Genomic DNA, 14,854 nt, shown 5'->3' with positions numbered 1-14,854 from the left:
ACTGCAAGGTGTGTGCCTATGTGTGCATAGAGTGCTACATGTGTAAAATCTGTATGATTTGGGCAGTTAAAGTGCTGATTTTGCCTCCGAGTAAGAAAAGTACTACACAAAATGTATAAAGGATCGGCACATTGGCTGCCTTTGCTGATGCCCCCGTTGCCTAATTTGTAGTGCAATGGTTAAGTTGCAGAGTGTGGTTGAACTTGGTTAGGAGACTTAGTGCCTCTTTCCGTGTCCTACTGATGATAAGGATGGCTTGATACCATTTTCTAAGCCCAGTATATTGAGAAAAGAAGTAAGTGAAGAAGAAGTGTGGAGTCGAAAGTGGTTCTCCAATTTCTCTCCACTTGCTAAAATTGCAAAGTCTCCATTATAGCATAGAAGAGAGCGTTAAAGTCGGGGATGGAAGAGGATGAAAATGGGAAGTTTACTTATAGAGAGAAGTGAGAAATGCCCTGTGTGCACACACCGGTGTCTGACCATAGAATACATTTAAATAATGCCTCTAGAAAAGAGCTATGCATGTGTGCCTCAGTGGCCTAATGGATAAGGCACTGGCCTCCTAAGCCAGGGATTGTGGGTTCGAGTCCCATCTGAGGTGATAACAAAAATCCTCCCTCTATCTTTTCCAGAAAATTAGGTAGATTTATTACATGCTTCCTCTCAGAAGTTTATGAGGGATTAGTTACTTTGAAACGGTCCCATTTTACTTGTGTACACTTCACAGACATGTTAGTGTTCTGAAACTGCAAAGTATATTTTTAAATGTCTATTTTTGTGAGATGCATTTTCGACCGGCCAGAACATATTCCTTTGGAAAAAATGATTTGAATTGGATTGGTGTGAATCTTGTTTCTAGAGGTGGTGACAGGCTTTCAGCTACTTGAATAGGTCAAGCCAGGATTCATAAAAAGTATACAACCTATGTGAGTGTGAAAAATTAGCATATGCAGGAAGGAGCAATTTGTCCTACTTTCAAAACAGTTTCACTCCACGTCTGGAAACTTCCAGAGCTATGTAGAGAATACAAATGAGCTTTAAACTCATGAGGAAAGAGGTTTGTATGCAAAAAGGAAAACAAAAGCATATCGTACTCATAAAATTCTCAATATATAGATTCCAAAAAAGTGCTTCCAGCGAAAAGAGCTGAAAGAACACTATGGGATGTAAACCTGAATACCTTTCAATAATATGTTCTCCATCCATGCATACCACCTACATGATAAAAATCATCTCAGGTGGACGGATGACCGCGTGGCCTAATGGATAAGGCGTCTGACTTCGGATCAGAAGTTTGAGGGTTCGAGTCCCTTCGTGGTCGTTTTTGGCCAATGGTCACACAATCTGCTTTACATTCAGAGTGGAAAAAGTATTTTCCAATACTCTTGTAGTCCTCACTTTCTCATTACTAATCATTAATAAAGTGGAGTACATACTGTAAACTCATTCAGGTTGCATCTTCAGTCTAACTACTTGTGCATTTTAGTGGCATTAAAAAGTGCTTCTATGCCGACGCACTGAATATGTAATAGGTTTGCAGAATTTTGACGTGACAGAATGGGTTTTTAGCTTAAGTGTGTGTAGAAGAACTGCAAGGTGTGTGCCTATGTGTGCATAGAGTGCTACATGTGTAAAATCTGTATGATTTGGCCAGTTAAAGTGCTGATTTTGCCTCCGAGTAAGAAAAGTACTACACAAAATGTATAAAGGATCGGCACATTGGCTGCCTTTGCTGATGCCCCCGTTGCCTAATTTGTAGTGCAATGGTTAAGTTGCAGAGTGTGGTTGAACTTGGTTAGGAGACTTAGTCCCTCTTTCCGTGTCCTACTGATGATAAGGATTGCTTGATACCATTTTCTTAGCCCAGTATATTGAGAAAAGAAGTAAGTGAAGAAGAAGTGTGGAGTCGAAAGTGGTTCTCCAATTTCTCTCCACTTGCTAAAATTGCAAAGTCTCCATTATAGCATAGAAGAGAGCGTTAAAGTCGGGGATGGAAGAGGATGAAAATGGGAAGTTTACTTATAGAGAGAAGTGAGAAATGCCCTGTGTGCACACACCGGTGTCTGACCATAGAATACATTTAAATAATGCCTCTAGAAAAGTGCTATGCATGTGTGCCTCAGTGGCCTAATGGATAAGGCACTGGCCTCCTAAGCCAGGGATTGTGGGTTCAAGTCCCATCTGAGGTGATAACAAAAATCCTCCCACTTTCTTTTCCAGAATATTAGGTAGATTTATTACATTCTTCCTCTCATAAGTTTATGAGGGATTAGGTACTTTGAAACGGTCCCATTTTACTTGTGTACACTTCACAGTCATGTTAGTGTTCTGAAACTGCAAAGTAGATTTTTAAATGCCTATTTTTGTGAGATGCATTTACGACCGGCCAGAACATATTCCTTTGGAAAAAATGATTTGAATTGGATTGGTGTGAATCTTGTTTCTAGAGGTGGTGACAGGCTTTCAGCTACTTGAATAGGTCAAGCCAGGATACATAAAATGTATACAACCTATGTGAGTGTGAAAAATTAGCATATGCAGGAAGGAGCAATTTGTCCTACTTTCAAAACAGTTTCACTCCACGTCTGGAAACTTCCAGAGCTATGTAGAGAATACAAATGAGCTTTAAACTCATGAGGAAAGAGGTTTGTATGGAAAAAGGAAAACAAAAGCATATCGTACTCATAAAATTCTCAATATATAGATTCCAAAAAAGTGCTTCCAGCCAAAAGAGCTGAAAGAACACTATGGGATGTAAACCTGAATACCTTTCAATAATATGTTCTCCATCCATGCATACCATCTACATGATAAAAATCATCTCAGGTGGACGGATGACCGCGTGGACTAATGGATAAAGCGTCTGACTTCGGATCAGAAGATTGAGCGTTCGAGTCCCTTCGTGGTCGTTTTTGGCCAATGGTCACACAATCTGCTTTACATTCAGAGTGGAAAAAGTATTTTCCAATACTCTTGCAGTCCTCACTTTCTCATTACTAATCATTAATAAAGTGGAGTACATACTGTAAACTCATTCAGGTTGCATCTTCAGTCTAACTACTTGTGCATTTTAGTGGCATTAAAAAGTGCTTCTATGCCGACGCACTGAATATGTAATAGGTTTGCAGAATTTTGACGTGACAGAATGGGTTTTTAGCTTAAGTGTGTGTAGAAGAACTGCAAGGTGTGTGCCTATGTGTGCATAGAGTGCTACATGTGTAAAATCTGTATGATTTGGGCAGTTAAAGTGCTGATTTTGCCTCCGAGTAAGAAAAGTACTACACAAAATGTATAAAGGATCGGCACATTGGCTGCCTTTGCTGATGCCCCCGTTGCCTAATTTGTAGTGCAATGGTTAAGTTGCAGAGTGTGGTTGAACTTGGTTAGGAGACTTAGTGCCTCTTTCCGTGTCCTACTGATGATAAGGATGGCTTGATACCATTTTCTAAGCCCAGTATATTGAGAAAAGAAGTAAGTGAAGAAGAAGTGTGGAGTCGAAAGTGGTTCTCCAATTTCTCTCCACTTGCTAAATTTGCAAAGTCTCCATTATAGCATAGAAGAGAGCGTTAAAGTCGGGGATGGAAGAGGATGAAAATGGGAAGTTTACTTATAGAGAGAAGTGAGAAATGCCCTGTGTGCACACACCGGTGTCTGACCATAGAATACATTTAAATAATGCCTCTAGAAAAGAGCTATGCATGTGTGCCTCAGTGTCCTAATGGATAAGGCACTGGCCTCCTAAGCCAGGGATTGTGGGTTCGAGTCCCATCTGAGGTGATAACAAAAATCCTCCCTCTATCTTTTCCAGAAAATTAGGTAGATTTATTACATGCTTCCTCTCAGAAGTTTATGAGGGATTAGTTACTTTAAAACGGTCCCATTTTACTTGTGTACACTTCACAGACATGTTAGTGTTCTGAAACTGCAAAGTATATTTTTAAATGCCTATTTTTGTGAGATGCATTTTCGACCAGCCAGAACATATTCCTTTGGAAAAAATGATTTGAATTGGATTGGTGTGAATCTTGTTTCTAGAGGTGGTGACAGGCTTTCAGCTACTTGAATAGGTCAAGCCAGGATTCATAAAAAGTATACAACCTATGTGAGTGTGAAAAATTAGCATATGCAGGAAGGAGCAATTTGTCCTACTTTCAAAACAGTTTCACTCCACGTCTGGAAACTTCCAGAGCTATGTAGAGAATACAAATGAGCTTTAAACTCATGAGGAAAGAGGTTTGTATGCAAAAAGGAAAACAAAAGCATATCGTACTCATAAAATACTCAATATATAGATTCTAAAAAAGTGCTTCCAGCGAAAAGAGCTGAAAGAACACTATGGGATGTAAACCTGAATACCGTTCAATAATATGTTCTCCATCCATGCATACCACCTACATGATAAAAATCATTTCAGGTGCACGGATGACCGCGTGGCCTAATGGATAAGGCGTCTGACTTCGGATGAGAAGATTGAGGGTTCGAGTCCCTTTGTGGTCGTTTTTGGAAAATGGTCACACAATCTGCTTTACATTCAGAGTGGAAAAAGTCTTTTCCAATACTCTTGTAGTCCTCACTTTCTCAGTACTAATCATTAATAAAGTGGAGTACATACTGTAAACTCATTCAGGTTGCATCTTCAGTCTAACTACTTGTGCATTTTAGTGGCATTAAAAAGTGCTTCTATGCCGACGCACTGAATATGTAATAGGTTTGCAGAATTTTGACGTGACAGAATGGGTTTTTAGCTTAAGTGTGTGTAGAAGAACTGCAAGGTGTGTGCCTATGTGTGCATAGAGTGCTACATGTGTAAAGTCTGTATGATTTGGGCAGTTAAAGTGCTGAATTTGCCTCTGAGTAATAAAAGTACTACAAAAAATGTATAAAGGATCGGCACATTGGCTGCCTTTGCTGATGCCTCCGTTGCCTAATTTGTAGTGCAATGGTTAAGTTGCAGAGTGTGGTTGAACTTGGTTAGGAGACTTAGTGCCTCTTTCCGTGTCCTACTGATGATAAGGATGGCTTGATACCATTTTCTAAGCCCAGTATATTGAGAAAAGAAGTAAGTGAAGAAGAAGTGTGGAGTCGAAAGTGGTTCTCCAATTTCTCTCCACTTGCTAAAATTGCAAAGTCTCCATTATAGCATAGAAGAGAGCGTTAAAGTCGGGGATGGAAGAGGATGAAAATGGGAAGTTTACTTATAGAGAGAAGTGAGAAATGCCCTGTGTGCACACACCGGTGTCTGACCATAGAATACATTTAAATAATGCCTCTAGAAAAGAGCTATGCATGTGTGCCTCAGTGGCCTAATGGATAAGGCACTGGCCTCCTAAGCCAGGGATTGTGGGTTCAAGTCCCATCTGAGGTGATAACAAAAATCCTCCCTATTTCTTCTCCAGAAAATTAGGTAGATTTATTACATGCTTCCTCTCAGAAGTTTATGAGGGATTAGGTACTTTGAAACTGTCCTGTTTTACTTGTGTACACTTCACAGTCATGTTAGGGTTCTGAAACTGCAAAGTATATTTTTAAATGCCTATTTTTGTGAGATGCATTTTCGACCGGCCAGAACATATTCCTTTGGAAAAAATGATTTGAATTGGATTGGTGTGAATCTTGTTTCTAGAGGTGGTGACAGGCTTTCAGCTACTTGAATAGGTCAAGCCAGGATACATAAAATGTATACAACCTATGTGAGTGTGAAAAATTAGCATATGCAGGAAGGAGCAATTTGTCCTACTTTCAAAACAGTTTCACTCCACGTCTGGAAACTTCCAGAGCTATGTAGAGAATACAAATGAGCTTTAAACTCATGAGGAAAGAGGTTTGTATGGAAAAAGGAAAACAAAAGCATATCGTACTCATAAAATTCTCAATATATAGATTCCAAAAAAGTGCTTCAAGCGAAAAGAGCTGAAAGAACACTATGGGATGTAAACCTGAATACCTTTCAATAATATGTTCTCCATCCATGCATACCATCTACATGATAAAAATCATCTCAGGTGGACGGATGACCGCGTGGACTAATGGATAAAGCGTCTGACTTCGGATCAGAAGATTGAGCGTTCGAGTCCCTTCGTGGTCGTTTTTGGCCAATGGTCACACAATCTGCTTTACATTCAGAGTGGAAAAAGTATTTTCCAATACTCTTGCAGTCCTCACTTTCTCATTACTAATCATTAATAAAGTGGAGTACATACTGTAAACTCATTCAGGTTGCATCTTCAGTCTAACTACTTGTGCATTTTAGTGGCATTAAAAAGTGCTTCTATGAGGGAGGAGCCAAGATGGCGACCGGAGCAGACGCTTGAGCGCCCGGCTCCGTCGGTCCGTGGCCTCGGACTACTATCCTGATGCCCATCCTCGCCGATTTTCGAGGTGCAACGTGTGCGAAGACGCGCTGACCGCGCTGCCGCTTTCCCGGAGTCTCAGCCCGCCCGGATGCCCGAGTTCTGGGTGCTTTTGTCCTCTGCACTGAAACCCTGCGCCATTACGGCCTTTGCTGGCCCCCTGGAGGCTCCGCAGTTGCCGGACCAGCTAGCGCTAACCTGAGCCCCGCGGTCCCGATTTCACCTCGCACCACGGATCGTTGCCGGACGAGCCCGGAGAGGGACGGCCGGACACCTTCTGCACCCTGTGCCGGACTGGCTGGAGCTGTGGGGTGGGCCCCGGTGCGGCGGGTCCCCTGCCCCGCTCTGAGGACCGCGCTGTGGGAGGCAGCTGCCCCCTTCACCTATTGCCTAGCCAGCGGCGGAGGGAACCTGCGAGAAGAGAAGCGACTGTTGGCCTTTCCCGTTGCGGCGTAGACCTGAGGGGAATTGACTCCTTGCTACGACCCCCCCCCCCGGCCATTGCACCGTATAGCGGCAAAACATGGCGTTTAGTGCCTGCTTGCGGCTGGGGGGCGATACTCCGGTCTCGCCTGCTGCCCACTTCGCCCCCCCTCTTCCGGACACCAGCTCCACGGTGCCGTCCCGGATTGCTGCCGCTGTGGGGGCCCAGCCTCCGCTTACATGCGGCTCCGTTCTGGCTGCCCTGCGGGACTTCCAACTACAGATGTGCGCTGGCCTGCAGGCGCTGAGTGAGCGGTTTGACCCCATACTGTCGGCCGCGGGTCGTGAGCGCACTGTGTGCCATCTACAGGGCGTGGGTCTCCCGGTGCTTTTGTCCGCTTGCGGGGACGCAACGGCGGTGTGTGACTGTGTTACACTGGTGCCTTCACCTGGCGCTCCCGGCGCCCAGGGTACACCGCTCTACACCTCAACTGCGGATGCTTTGTCCCCCTGGTCATGGCTGCCTGCTTCATTGTTGCCTGCCTCACCGCGTCCACTGGACTATCCTGTTGAGAGATGCCTAACGGCTTCGAGGAACCGTTCGCGGTGGCCCACTGCTGACTTTTTGTGGAACTCCTGTACCTTACTTGCCAGGTTTGGATTTTATGTGGTGCAAAGAGGGACCTTAATCGATGGGCGGCGGCCATTTCGTGATCCTACTTCACCATCCTTTCACAAGCGACCATCTTGTTTTTGTTTGTTCGGGACACGGGGCCTTCATGCAGGGGCTGGTTTAATCCCAAGCCCGCGATCGGGCCAGGGCTAGACTGATTTCTATTGTCATGGTTTATGGACGGGCTGGCCTGGGACTGGAACTGTATGTATGTTATGCGCGCACTGTTGCGACTTGTATCCCTTCGCTTACACTGTGGTGCCATGGTATCTTCGCATGCCGTTTTTTGGCGTAGTGGGCTCTCAGTGTGTGGGGGCCATGATTGGCTGATGGTTTGGGGCGCTCTGGTGTCCCGTGGGCTCCTCCCCGCCTTCTTTTCTGTTTTCTTACTTTCTTTCCTCTATTCCTACTTTCTTTCTCCTCTATATTTCGGGTTCATTGGGCGACAGGCACTATGCTGGGGGGGGGGTAGGCCGTAGCCTCCGCATTGGTGTAGGGTGGGGGGGTAATACTCTGTTCTTAATTAGTTCTATGGGCCTTTTTTCCTTTATGTCTCTGCGTTCTACTTTCTTCGATTCGGGGTCCGGGTGTGGGGTGGATCGAGTGGGGGCGGCTCCGGAGGGGTGCGTACTTGCTCATGTGACTATCCTTTTATATTTCTGCACCGCCTCACTGTTTGAGTTTTTACTTCAATTGTTGTTCTTACTGCTGTTGCTGCTCTCCCGTGTGGTGAGGCTATCTTGCGGACTCGAGTCTCCTTTGTTCCTATCCTTCATTGACTTTTTTTCTTGATAAAATTATCTAAAAAACTTAAAAAAAAAAAAAAAAAAAAAAAAAAAAAAGTGCTTCTATGCCGACGCACTGAATATGTAATAGGTTTGCAGAATTTTGACGTGACAGAATGGGTTTTTAGCTTAAGTGTGTGTAGAAGAACTGCAAGGTGTGTGCCTATGTGTGCATAGAGTGCTACATGTGTAAAATCTGTATGATTTGGGCAGTTAAAGTGCTGATTTTGCCTCCGAGTAAGAAAAGTACTACACAAAATGTATAAAGGATCGGCACATTGGCTGCCTTTGCTGATGCCCCCGTTGCCTAATTTGTAGTGCAATGGTTAAGTTGCAGAGTGTGGTTGAACTTGGTTAGGAGACTTAGTGCCTCTTTCCGTGTCCTACTGATGATAAGGATGGCTTGATACCATTTTCTAAGCCCAGTATATTGAGAAAAGAAGTAAGTGAAGAAGAAGTGTGGAGTCGAAAGTGGTTCTCCAATTTCTCTCCACTTGCTAAAATTGCAAAGTCTCCATTATAGCATAGAAGAGAGCGTTAAAGTCGGGGATGGAAGAGGATGAAAATGGGAAGTTTACTTATAGAGAGAAGTGAGAAATGCCCTGTGTGCACACACCGGTGTCTGACCATAGAATACATTTAAATAATGCCTCTAGAAAAGAGCTATGCATGTGTGCCTCAGTGGCCTAATGGATAAGGCACTGGCCTCCTAAGCCAGGGATTGTGGGTTCGAGTCCCATCTGAGGTGATAACAAAAATCCTCCCTCTATCTTTTCCAGAAAATTAGGTAGATTTATTACATGCTTCCTCTCAGAAGTTTATGAGGGATTAGTTACTTTGAAACGGTCCCATTTTACTTGTGTACACTTCACAGACATGTTAGTGTTCTGAAACTGCAAAGTATATTTTTAAATGTCTATTTTTGTGAGATGCATTTTCGACCGGCCAGAACATATTCCTTTGGAAAAAATGATTTGAATTGGATTGGTGTGAATCTTGTTTCTAGAGGTGGTGACAGGCTTTCAGCTACTTGAATAGGTCAAGCCAGGATACATAAAATGTATACAACCTATGTGAGTGTGAAAAATTAGCATATGCAGGAAGGAGCAATTTGTCCTACTTTCAAAACAGTTTCACTCCACGTCTGGAAACTTCCAGAGCTATGTAGAGAATACAAATGAGCTTTAAACTCATGAGGAAAGAGGTTTGTATGGAAAAAGGAAAACAAAAGCATATCGTACTCATAAAATTCTCAATATATAGATTCCAAAAAAGTGCTTCCAGCCAAAAGAGCTGAAAGAACACTATGGGATGTAAACCTGAATACCTTTCAATAATATGTTCTCCATCCATGCATACCATCTACATGATAAAAATCATCTCAGGTGGACGGATGACCGCGTGGACTAATGGATAAAGCGTCTGACTTCGGATCAGAAGATTGAGCGTTCGAGTCCCTTCGTGGTCGTTTTTGGCCAATGGTCACACAATCTGCTTTACATTCAGAGTGGAAAAAGTATTTTCCAATACTCTTGCAGTCCTCACTTTCTCATTACTAATCATTAATAAAGTGGAGTACATACTGTAAACTCATTCAGGTTTCATCTTCAGTCTAACTACTTGTGCATTTTAGTGGCATTAAAAAGTGCTTCTATGCCGACGCACTGAATATGTAATAGGTTTGCAGAATTTTGACGTGACAGAATGGGTTTTTAGCTTAAGTGTGTGTAGAAGAACTGCAAGGTGTGTGCCTATGTGTGCATAGAGTGCTACATGTGTAAAATCTGTATGATTTGGGCAGTTAAAGTGCTGATTTTGCCTCCGAGTAAGAAAAGTACTACACAAAATGTATAAAGGATCGGCACATTGGCTGCCTTTGCTGATGCCCCCGTTGCCTAATTTGTAGTGCAATGGTTAAGTTGCAGAGTGTGGTTGAACTTGGTTAGGAGACTTAGTGCCTCTTTCCGTGTCCTACTGATGATAAGGATGGCTTGATACCATTTTCTAAGCCCAGTATATTGAGAAAAGAAGTAAGTGAAGAAGAAGTGTGGAGTCGAAAGTGGTTCTCCAATTTCTCTCCACTTGCTAAAATTGCAAAGTCTCCATTATAGCATAGAAGAGAGCGTTAAAGTCGGGGATGGAAGAGGATGAAAATGGGAAGTTTACTTATAGAGAGAAGTGAGAAATGCCCTGTGTGCACACACCGGTGTCTGACCATAGAATACATTTAAATAATGCCTCTAGAAAAGAGCTATGCATGTGTGCCTCAGTGGCCTAATGGATAAGGCTCTGGCCTCCTAAGCCAGGGATTGTGGGTTCGAGTCCCATCTGAGGTGATAACAAAAATCCTCCCTCTATCTTTTCCAGAAAATTAGGTAGATTTATTACATGCTTCCTCTCAGAAGTTTATGAGGGATTAGTTACTTTAAAACGGTCCCATTTTACTTGTGTACACTTCACAGACATGTTAGTGTTCTGAAACTGCAAAGTATATTTTTAAATGCCTATTTTTGTGAGATGCATTTTCGACCGGCCAGAACATATTCCTTTGGAAAAAATGATTTGAATTGGATTGGTGTGAATCTTGTTTCTAGAGGTGGTGACAGGCTTTCAGCTACTTGAATAGGTCAAGCCAGGATTCATAAAAAGTATACAACCTATGTGAGTGTGAAAAATTAGCATATGCAGGAAGGAGCAATTTGTCCTACTTTCAAAACAGTTTCACTCCACGTCTGGAAACTTCTAGAGCTATGTAGAGAATACAAATGAGCTTTAAACTCATGAGGAAAGAGGTTTGTATGCAAAAAGGAAAACAAAAGCATATCGTACTCATAAAATACTCAATATATAGATTCTAAAAAAGTGCTTCCAGCGAAAAGAGCTGAAAGAACACTATGGGATGTAAACCTGAATACCGTTCAATAATATGTTCTCCATCCATGCATACCACCTACATGATAAAAATCATCTCAGGTGGACGGATGACCGCGTGGCCTAATGGATAAGGCGTCTGACTTCGGATGAGAAGATTGAGGGTTCGAGTCCCTTCGTGGTCGTTTTTGGAAAATGGTCACACAATCTGCTTTACATTCAGAGTGGAAAAAGTCTTTTCCAATACTCTTGTAGTCCTCACTTTCTCAGTACTAATCATTAATAAAGTGGAGTACATACTGTAAACTCATTCAGGTTGCATCTTCAGTCTAACTACTTGTGCATTTTAGTGGCATTAAAAAGTGCTTCTATGCCGACGCACTGAATATGTAATAGGTTTGCAGAATTTTGACGTGACAGAATGGGTTTTTAGCTTAAGTGTGTGTAGAAGAACTGCAAGGTGTGTGCCTATGTGTGCATAGAGTGCTACATGTGTAAAATCTGTATGATTTGGGCAGTTAAAGTGCAGATTTTGCCTCCGAGTAAGAAAAGTACTACACAAAATGTATAAAGGATCGGCACATTGGCTGCCTTTGCTGATGCCCCCGTTGCCTAATTTGTAGTGCAATGGTTAAGTTGCAGAGTGTGGTTGAACTTGGTTAGGAGACTTAGTGCCTCTTTCCGTGTCCTACTGATGATAAGGATGGCTTGATACCATTTTCTAAGCCCAGTATATTGAGAAAAGAAGTAAGTGAAGAAGAAGTGTGGAGTCGAAAGTGGTTCTCCAATTTCTCTCCACTTGCTAAAATTGCAAAGTCTCCATTATAGCATAGAAGAGAGCGTTAAAGTCGGGGATGGAAGAGGATGAAAATGGGAAGTTTACTTATAGAGAGAAGTGAGAAATGCCCTGTGTGCACACACCGGTGTCTGACCATAGAATACATTTAAATAATGCCTCTAGAAAAGAGCTATGCATGTGTTCCTCAGTGGCCTAATGGATAAGGCACTGGCCTCCTAAGCCAGGGATTGTGGGTTCAAGTCCCATCTGAGGTGATAACAAAAATCCTCCCTATTTCTTCTCCAGAAAATTAGGTAGATTTATTACATGCTTCCTCTCAGAAGTTTATGAGGGATTAGGTACTTTGAAACTGTCCTGTTTTACTTGTGTACTCTTCACAGTCATGTTAGGGTTCTGAAACTGCAAAGTATATTTTTAAATGCCTATTTTTGTGAGATGCATTTTCGACCGGCCAGAACATATTCCTTTGGAAAAAATGATTTGAATTGGATTGGTGTGAATCTTGTTTCTAGAGGTGGTGACAGGCTTTCAGCTACTTGAATAGGTCAAGCCAGGATACATAAAATGTATACAACCTATGTGAGTGTGAAAAATTAGCATATGCAGGAAGGAGCAATTTGTCCTACTTTCAAAACAGTTTCACTCCACGTCTGGAAACTTCCAGAGCTATGTAGAGAATACAAATGAGCTTTAAACTCATGAGGAAAGAGGTTTGTATGGAAAAAGGAAAACAAAAGCATATCGTACTCATAAAATTCTCAATATATAGATTCCAAAAAAGTGCTTCCAGCGAAAAGAGCTGAAAGAACACTATGGGATGTAAACCTGAATACCTTTCAATAATATGTTCTCCATCCATGCATACCATCTACATGATAAAAATCATCTCAGGTGGACGGATGACCGCGTGGACTAATGGATAAAGCGTCTGACTTCGGATCAGAAGATTGAGCGTTCGAGTCCCTTCGTGGTCGTTTTTGGCCAATGGTCACACAATCTGCTTTACATTCAGAGTGGAAAAAGTATTTTCCAATACTCTTGCAGTCCTCACTTTCTCATTACTAATCATTAATAAAGTGGAGTACATACTGTAAACTCATTCAGGTTGCATCTTCAGTCTAACTACTTGTGCATTTTAGTGGCATTAAAAAGTGCTTCTATGCCGACGCACTGAATATGTAATAGGTTTGCAGAATTTTGACGTGACAGAATGGGTTTTTAGCTTAAGTGTGTGTAGAAGAACTGCAAGGTGTGTGCCTATGTGTGCATAGAGTGCTACATGTGTAAAATCTGTATGATTTGGGCAGTTAAAGTGCTGATTTTGCCTCCGAGTAAGAAAAGTACTACACAAAATGTATAAAGGATCGGCACATTGGCTGCCTTTGCTGATGCCCCCGTTGCCTAATTTGTAGTGCAATGGTTAAGTTGCAGAGTGTGGTTGAACTTGGTTAGGAGACTTAGTGCCTCTTTCCGTGTCCTACTGATGATAAGGATGGCTTGATACCATTTTCTAAGCCCAGTATATTGAGAAAAGAAGTAAGTGAAGAAGAAGTGTGGAGTCGAAAGTGGTTCTCCAATTTCTCTCCACTTGCTAAAATTGCAAAGTCTCCATTATAGCATAGAAGAGAGCGTTAAAGTCGGGGATGGAAGAGGATGAAAATGGGAAGTTTACTTATAGAGAGAAGTGAGAAATGCCCTGTGTGCACACACCGGTGTCTGACCATAGAATACATTTAAATAATGCCTCTAGAAAAGAGCTATGCATGTGTGCCTCAGTGGCCTAATGGATAAGGCACTGGCCTCCTAAGCCAGGGATTGTGGGTTCGAGTCCCATCTGAGGTGATAACAAAAATCCTCCCTCTATCTTTTCCAGAAAATTAGGTAGATTTATTACATGCTTCCTCTCAGAAGTTTATGAGGGATTAGTTACTTTGAAACGGTCCCATTTTACTTGTGTACACTTCACAGACATGTTAGTGTTCTGAAACTGCAAAGTATATTTTTAAATGTCTATTTTTGTGAGATGCATTTTCGACCGGCCAGAACATATTCCTTTGGAAAAAATGATTTGAATTGGATTGGTGTGAATCTTGTTTCTAGAGGTGGTGACAGGCTTTCAGCTACTTGAATAGGTCAAGCCAGGATTCATAAAAAGTATACAACCTATGTGAGTGTGAAAAATTAGCATATGCAGGAAGGAGCAATTTGTCCTACTTTCAAAACAGTTTCACTCCACGTCTGGAAACTTCCAGAGCTATGTAGAGAATACAAATGAGCTTTAAACTCATGAGGAAAGAGGTTTGTATGGAAAAAGGAAAACAAAAGCATATCGTACTCATAAAATTCTCAATATATAGATTCCAAAAAAGTGCTTCCAGCCAAAAGAGCTGAAAGAACACTATGGGATGTAAACCTGAATACCTTTCAATAATATGTTCTCCATCCATGCATACCATCTACATGATAAAAATCATCTCAGGTGGACGGATGACCGCGTGGACTAATGGATAAAGCGTCTGACTTCGGATCAGAAGATTGAGCGTTCGAGTCCCTTCGTGGTCGGTTTTGGCCAATGGTCACACAATCTGCTTTACATTCAGAGTGGAAAAAGTATTTTCCAATACTCTTGCAGTCCTCACTTTCTCATTACTAATCATTAATAAAGTGGAGTACATACTGTAAACTCATTCAGGTTGCATCTTCAGTCTAACTACTTGTGCATTTTAGTGGCATTAAAAAGTGCTTCTATGCCGACGCACTGAATATGTAATAGGTTTGCAGAATTTTGACGTGACAGAATGGGTTTTTAGCTTAAGTGTGTGTAGAAGAACTGCAAGGTGTGTGCCTATGTGTGCATAGAGTGCTACATGTGTAAAATCTGTATGATTTGGGCAGTTAAAGTGCTGATTTTGCCTCCGAGTAAGAAAAGTACTACACAAAATGTATAAAGGAT

At 42.1% G+C, this 14,854-nt stretch overlaps 7 non-coding genes across 7 annotated transcripts; all 7 read left to right on the top strand.

The window, feature by feature from the left end:
* Nucleotides 1-528: 528 nt before the first annotated feature.
* TRNAR-CCU (transfer RNA arginine (anticodon CCU)) lies at nt 529-601 on the top strand. The gene has a single exon. It is a non-coding gene; the product is annotated as a tRNA-Arg (tRNA).
* A 647-nt stretch (nt 602-1,248) lies between these two features.
* TRNAR-UCG (transfer RNA arginine (anticodon UCG)) lies at nt 1,249-1,321 on the top strand. Its single transcript has one exon. It is a non-coding gene; the product is annotated as a tRNA-Arg (tRNA).
* Nucleotides 1,322-2,116: 795 nt separating this feature from the next.
* On the top strand, nt 2,117-2,189 carry TRNAR-CCU (transfer RNA arginine (anticodon CCU)). The gene has a single exon. It is a non-coding gene; the product is annotated as a tRNA-Arg (tRNA).
* Nucleotides 2,190-5,292: 3,103 nt separating this feature from the next.
* On the top strand, nt 5,293-5,365 carry TRNAR-CCU (transfer RNA arginine (anticodon CCU)). The gene has a single exon. It is a non-coding gene; the product is annotated as a tRNA-Arg (tRNA).
* A 3,541-nt stretch (nt 5,366-8,906) lies between these two features.
* Nucleotides 8,907-8,979, top strand: TRNAR-CCU (transfer RNA arginine (anticodon CCU)). The gene has a single exon. It is a non-coding gene; the product is annotated as a tRNA-Arg (tRNA).
* Nucleotides 8,980-10,494: 1,515 nt separating this feature from the next.
* On the top strand, nt 10,495-10,567 carry TRNAR-CCU (transfer RNA arginine (anticodon CCU)). The gene has a single exon. It is a non-coding gene; the product is annotated as a tRNA-Arg (tRNA).
* A 3,103-nt stretch (nt 10,568-13,670) lies between these two features.
* Nucleotides 13,671-13,743, top strand: TRNAR-CCU (transfer RNA arginine (anticodon CCU)). Its single transcript has one exon. It is a non-coding gene; the product is annotated as a tRNA-Arg (tRNA).
* The last annotated feature ends 1,111 nt before the right edge of the window (nt 13,744-14,854 follow it).

Source organism: Triturus cristatus, chromosome 4_1 (assembly GCF_964204655.1).
Source record: "Triturus cristatus chromosome 4_1, aTriCri1.1, whole genome shotgun sequence".
NCBI classification, from domain to species: Eukaryota; Metazoa; Chordata; class Amphibia; order Caudata; family Salamandridae; genus Triturus; species Triturus cristatus.
Note: the sequence above shows the minus strand (reverse complement) of the source record. Positions and strands in the feature narration are given on the sequence as shown.